At 32.2% G+C, this 7,129-nt stretch overlaps 1 protein-coding gene across 3 annotated transcripts in view; it reads right to left on the reverse strand.

Moving 5' to 3' along the window:
* LOC106683743 (N-deacetylase and N-sulfotransferase sfl) overlaps positions 1–7,129 on the reverse strand; it is a gene marked incomplete at its 3' end in the record, with an annotated part of 703,925 nt that overhangs the window by 421,011 nt on the left and 275,785 nt on the right. For all 3 annotated transcript variants that reach the window (XM_067044629.1, XM_067044627.1, XM_067044628.1), the window contains 1 exon segment: positions 5,635–5,670.

Below are 7,129 nucleotides of genomic sequence, written 5' to 3' on the forward strand. Positions count from 1 at the left end.
TATACATATATAAATGCAAACTTCGACAAAACTTTTTTTTTTACGTACCCTCCTGTGAAAAAACAAAATAATAAGCAAGTGCATTATAAATATGAAAGATAGAGATACTTCCTTCTACGACAAAAACAAAATACGACATTTCGACTTTTAATTACTTCACATTAAACAAGCTATACGCGAACTTACAGATTAGCAATGAACAACAGACGAGCCTGCGATACGAACCCAAAAAAAATTTATCACCTGTTAACGAATAGTAAATTTCCTTAATATTCTGCTAAAAACTATAACAAATGGAATATGATTCTCATCATTCCATCCAAGATGAACAAGTGAATTCAGAAACATAACAATTTAAAGTAATAATATAAGGGGAAAATTCTGAATTTCTTGTTTATGTTAGCTTAATTTCAAATTAAATTATGGTACTATCGACTATCACTACTTCTTCATCGAAATAAGGAACAATTTTTTTTCTTTTAAGCCCCATGGATGCGTGGGGATGAAGTCATGATGAAAATGGGTTGAAGGTAGCCTCTTTTTCTGCATTGTGGTAATGCATTTTAAGAGGGGGCTGAGGAAATTTGATTATTTGGAAAGGGGTAGTCTGCATTTTGTGTCAGTCCACCGGGCCATAAGAAACAAATGGTAGCCTTACTTATCTTACTTTTTAAACAGACAATTAAAGCAGGTCGGTTGGTCGATGTACGACATGTCACAATCTTACAAGAGGAGATCAGAACACAAAAAAACGGCAATCCTTTCCCACCGGACCCGCCCCACTAGGACCCTCGGGGAGCGACAGTCCTATATCACTTTTCAAATACATGCTTAAAATGGGAAGGGGAGACTTTAAGATAGTTAAATATTTAAAAAGCACCTGAAATTGAAAAACGGCGTGATAAGAAAAGGTATAAGAAACAAAAATATAGCTAATATAATCTCACAAGTAGCTAAATACTCGGGATGGAAGTATTACAGTTCAGGTTTCAAAAACAATCAGAGATAAGTGAGGAGCAGAGGAGGCGGCTGGGGAACGATGGGGAACAACTTGCCGAGCCAAATAGTAACTGGGGGAATGAAATCTCAAGAATTCTTGAGGACGGTTGGAATCCCTAGCAAAGCCCAATCAGCTTCAGAAACCCACACGGAAAAGGATCTCCTCTAATCCCTAATACTCTAGTTCTCTTCAGGATTTGAAATTCGAGAAGCTCGTTTCAAGTTACTATACTTTAGTTATGCTATTCATTTTAACACCAAGATGGTTATAAACTTTAAATCAAAATATCGGGATAGTTATGAAAATATCATTCCTCCAGATTAGCAGTCATCGATATGTTTTCAGGAAATTAATTTTTTTTCTTTTGTTTTTTTGGAAATACTGGTTAGAAATGTGTTAGTTCTACTTACAATTAGTCAGATTAGAGGTGATTGTGTTTGCTTCATCGGTAGTGTTGTGATAATCAAAATGGAGTCAATGGATTATATAATTTACTAATAAGACTCTTGAGTGGATTACTGGCTACAGCATGGTTTGGTCCATACAGGATGAAATGGAAATTGGTAAATTCTTTGGAGAGAAAATTATTTATTAATTTAATTTAATTTTTTTTAATAATTTATTTATTGATATTTACAACTGTACACACATATATACAACAAGTAAATTTGCTGTAGGTGACATAGCAACATGATAAAAACATGTGGAGAATCTACCCACTGATAGAACTCCAATAACATTTCTAGAGAAGAAGATCTCGAGGCCATATTCTTTTCAGACGCCTAGGAGGATTATTAGGTAATGAAGGAGAAGCCAGGTTAGAAACAAGTGGATTTGGGTGGTTGAGAAGTTTATTATGGAAGGAACGGTATCTGGTTCTGGCCAAATCGGCAACATATGGAATATTGAGGTCCTGATGGATGACTTGATTTGTGACAAAGTAAGGAGCATTAAGGATTTTACGAAGGATTTTGGAGTGTAAGGATTGGATTCTGGAGGAATTTGATGGTTTAGTGGAGCCCCAAAGCTCAACTCCGTATGTCCAGATAGGCCTTATAATAGTCATGTAGATCAGTCTTTTGTAATGGATTGGCAATTTAGACCGTTTGTCTAGTAAATGTTAATTTTATTTAAAATAATTTTATTAAATATATCAGTTATTTAAATATTGAGCCCCAAATTTAGATCAAATAATTTCTCTGTTAGAATAAATTTAAAAACAAAATTTTGAACTGATGCTAAAACATACCTTTGATAGGCATTTTTGGTAAATAAAAAAAAATGGTATTTTTTTAATTATATTTTTTTCCTAACAGAATTTATTGATGTCCTTTAAAATAAAATAAAAACATGATGAGATAGAGGCAAGAAATTTAAAAACGTATTTGTATCAAAAATATAATTAAAAATAAACCAAATAAATATAGTATGTTTGTAAGAAAAAAAATTACATTACGGCATGAATAACGTTGCAATAAAAACACTGTACGAGGTATTGTAGAGCTTAAAAAATATTGAAATAAAATTAGAAGAAAATTAATTTTAAAAAATGCACACAATACTACTACACTAGCATTACATAAAAGATATCTTCGCTTGCAGATAAGTAAATTTGTATCATAACTTAATATAATGAAGGAATAATTTTCAAAAGCAATATCTAAACAATCTTATGATACAATAGTTAATAAAAAGAAACACGTTTTTTGAATTAGCAAATTCACATACCTATAAAGCAACAAAAAAAGATGTTATATCTAACCCAAGCCTATGCATTTTATAATATGTATAGAAGGGGTAAGAAATATCACAAATTGCTAAGACCGGGGCAGGAACGAAACATCAAACTCAGCTGTTCCGATATTAGTTGTTTGTTCCTGTCACATCTGTTGACATTTCTAGCCCTCCAGATGTTCCCAGATCGCTATATTCCAAAAATATAGGTCAGACCTCAAGAAAGTGAGAATCTTTTCTTGATACACTCAATATAGTGCCTTTTATGAAAAAATTCTGTGCCTCAGAGGAACATTTAAAAAAAAAAAGAAGCTATTAAGTAGATAAAGAATATCATGAAATAATAAAACCTTCAAATAAAATTGAAAAATAATCAAACGGTAATTAGAATATAATTTATAAGGAAGATTTCAACCACATGCATAAGCCATAATCATTTCAAAGAACATCGGTTGACGTGACATCCGTTCTACTGCAATTGTGTATAATACGCAATTTCCATGCAAATTATTTTATAATAATAATGACTGGTCTGATTAAAAAAACAAAACAAAAAACATGAAAGGTACCGATGATCTTGCCTCTCACTTAAAAAATCTGAAATTGGCTTAAAAATGAGTTCTTCCCCATAGATAAATAGGAGGAAATTTTAGAATTGGAACTCAGGATATTATTTTTGAAATTCTACTGATAATGTGCTTGATTTTAAAATGTTCAACTTATTTATTTTAGAAGTTGTATAGTGCATATGGTTAGAGAAACGACTTCGGAAATTGGCCGTTACAATAGTTAAATAATTGACATCTTTTCCTCATAAAATGAGTTAGTTTTAAATTTTTGCACCAATTATTGATGGCAGCAAGGAGCAATGACAATGAAACGAAACATGGCCTAGACAATATTATAATGTAATTTAGAAATTATTTAATGATGAACTGTTGTTGAAATACTATTTCAAATGGATAACTAGCCATCATTATATACAAAACATTATTTGCAAAAACCAAGGTTATCCAAAACATACTGTTTTTTCCCCTTTACTGCCCATTTGTGCGAAAGAAATAAAATTGAATGGGGTGGGCAATGTTACTGTTAGAATTTCAGTGCACAATACTGCTCGGGTACCTTTCAGGATATAGCTCAAGCTTTTGATCAGTTGTGGTATGCCGGATTGCTTCTCAAGCCCAAGTCCATATTACCCCAAACCTTATACCTTATCCTCCGCTCCTACCTCTCAAATCGCTCCTTTCTAGTTCACAGTCGTTCCGAGTACTCAAATATCTACCCGATCTAGACAGGAGTTCCCCAAGGCAGTGTCTTGGGTCCTGTCTTCCTCTTCACTGCTGACATTCTCATCAATCCCAACACGTTCCTGGCAACATTTTACCGATGATACAGCTATCCTATCCTCCCATCCTGACCCTATAACAACCTCACCCGGATTGAGCTATGGTGGATAAAAGTCAACGAATCGAAATGCACCCTTGTGATTTTCACCCTCCGTAGCACCTTCTGTCCACCTGTTACTTTTACTAATATTTCTCTAGCCAGATCTGACAAAGTGCGATATCTTGGATTCATCTTAGATAAAAGACACCTGGAACCAACATACTAGACTTAAAAGACAAGAACCCAACAGACAATTCAGCTGCTCAGCCTGACCTCTCATCGCTCACTAGAAAAAAAAACTTCTAATTTATAAGACTATACTCAGACCTATCTAGCTTATGTACTTGAAATTTGGGGAACAGCTAAACTGTCGAACATCAAACGTATCCAATCCTTTCAATCCAAAATCCTTAGAACCATAGTTAATGCACCCTACTACGTTTCCAACAGAACACTACACCATGACCTACATATCCCTTTTGTCCTTGACCTCATCCCAACCAAATTCTCAAAATTCCATATAAACCTTTCCAACCATTATAATCGTTTAGTTCCACCCAACCTACAATCCACCTCGAAGGTTGAAACGACAGTGGCCAAGAGACTTATTGTAAAAACAAAATGAACAATTTGAGTTCTGGCAATGGTCCACCCAAGTTGAGTGTTTGAGGCTTTAGCGCACTGTTCTACAGGCGTAAGAGGGATTTATTTTGATCCTCCAATTTCGACACCATTTTTCGAGGGTTGTGATATGAGATAGGAGAGTTTGAGATGCAATTAAAGGATTATTATTAACTGTGAGCACGGATGCGATAGTGTTAGGATTGGTTGGGATGTCTCCTGCATAGACTGTGTACAGGATGAAACCGAGGACACTACCTTGAGGAACACAAGCAAATAAATTTAAAATGAATTTGAATGTTACAGCAACATTGTACAACCTGGGACAGATATAGCAATGAGAATTGAAGTATTCATAGCAAGTATAAAAGTAGTAAAACATTGCAATATAACTATTATTTTTTTACATATATCAGAAAGAAATGTTTCCTAAAACCAACATGGAAGGACAGAGATCCTTGTAAATCAATTTATTCAAGTGGACTTGAGACTTGAGAATTACCCAAGAAATAAAATTAAATCGGTAAACGAGGAAATATAAAATAACTTCCAATAACTGATGCTTAGAAGATTCGTTACGTGCAGAAGAAAATTTTATTATACCGGGTATAGAAGATATTTTTTAGTTATCCAAGAAATAATGTTTGAAGGACAAAGAGGGTGATACCAGAACACCCTAATTTAAAGCTTTTTACCAGGATCAGTAGACAAAAAATGGATTAATAATGTAATACAAAAATAATAATAATTAAGTAACCTATGGTTTCATAACAAAACAATAAATATTATAATATAAATTATATTTACACATGCTTTGCACCTCTAATGACTACTGTATAATCATCTTTAATGATTACCGTGTGATAAAAAAAATGCTGAATTCTCATTACCTTAAACATGCCGAGAGTTTGCTTCGGATGCTCCGTCTGAAAAAAAGAATATAACAATAAATTAAATAAAGTGTTTGGAGATAGATTAGATGACCTTAACGGTAATAGCTAAGAAACTCTTATCACGTATTTTTATCTCACGTTTTTAATGCTAGCAAATAAAGAGAAATAAACAACATATAATTGTATTTCATAACATCTTTATGTTAAAATGAGCCCTGGCAACCAACTAATATAGTGAAGTAAAAATATCTATGCAAAAATACCCACTATATAAAAGAAACTCATTCAAGTCCAAATTTCGATTGAAAATGGAGTCCACAGAATAGAGTTATAGATAAATAAAGATTTAGGGGGATACGTGTCGCAATAAACGCAAAATTAATAGTAAAGCAGATGAGACATAGTGTTCGGAAGAAAACAAGAGAATATAGTTAAATTATTGAGACACTTAGAAACATATATATAAAATCTTCTAAAATAAAACAATATATAAAAGAACAAAACCTTTACTCAGTAATATAACAACTGAATTTGTGTATGTGATATAAATTGACAAACGAAACTACGGCGAAGGCGTTTTAATTTCAATTTGATGTTTGATAAAGAAGGTAAGTGCCAATAATCCCTCAACACCGTTCCACTCATAAGTGAACTTGGCAGGAACTCAGTTCTAATCATGATGATATTTTAGAGCTCATCCTCAGACTAAAATGTGAATCTCTCTTCTGGAACCGCTAGAGACTTTCATTAAGGTAATGTATATTTATACGACCCGTATTACAAAGTACCTATATTTTGTTAATTATTCTAGAGTCATTATCAAACCAGTAACTGATAATCACACATTTTGGCTAAAATTAAAAGAGAAAAATTAACTAATCATTGGTTTTACTCCATATTTAATTAGAAAATTAAATCTTAACATTTTAATGAAAAATAAAATGTAAAAATTTACATTCCACTATTACGATAAGACATTTTTTCCTGTTAAACTGACTCAGACAAAGTTAAACTGGAATAACAATTATCATATCATGGATTATGACTTTGATTTATTTAGTTTACTTAATAAAAAATTAGGATTTTTTGTTGAATAAAGATTTTAATTTTTCAATAATAATTGCTCTAATTCAAATAACAGATAAACTTACTACAAATTGATTCATAGAACGAAATACTCGTATTTGAATAATAAACAATGTCAATATAATAATAAATAATGTCAAAATTATGCTTTAAATTGAGGAATGTTATAATTAAGGAATAAAATTGGTAAATAACGGTTTTTTTTCTCGTAAAAATGGACAAAATTTTTTATGAATTTTGAAAATTATAAGCTATCTTCATCTAGGGATTGGAGGAAACATATTTTTTCTTAAAGGGCAAACGTTCCTATGATCGGAAAAAAAATAAAATATATATATATATATATAAGTTAAGTATCGGCGAAAGTCAAATGTCAAAAAAGAGAAGAAGGAATAAGATGTAACAC

The sequence above is a fragment of the Halyomorpha halys genome, unplaced genomic scaffold (genome assembly GCF_000696795.3).
Source record: "Halyomorpha halys isolate HHAL.00 unplaced genomic scaffold, Hhal_1.1 Scaffold511.1, whole genome shotgun sequence".
Taxonomy (NCBI): domain Eukaryota; kingdom Metazoa; phylum Arthropoda; class Insecta; order Hemiptera; family Pentatomidae; genus Halyomorpha; species Halyomorpha halys.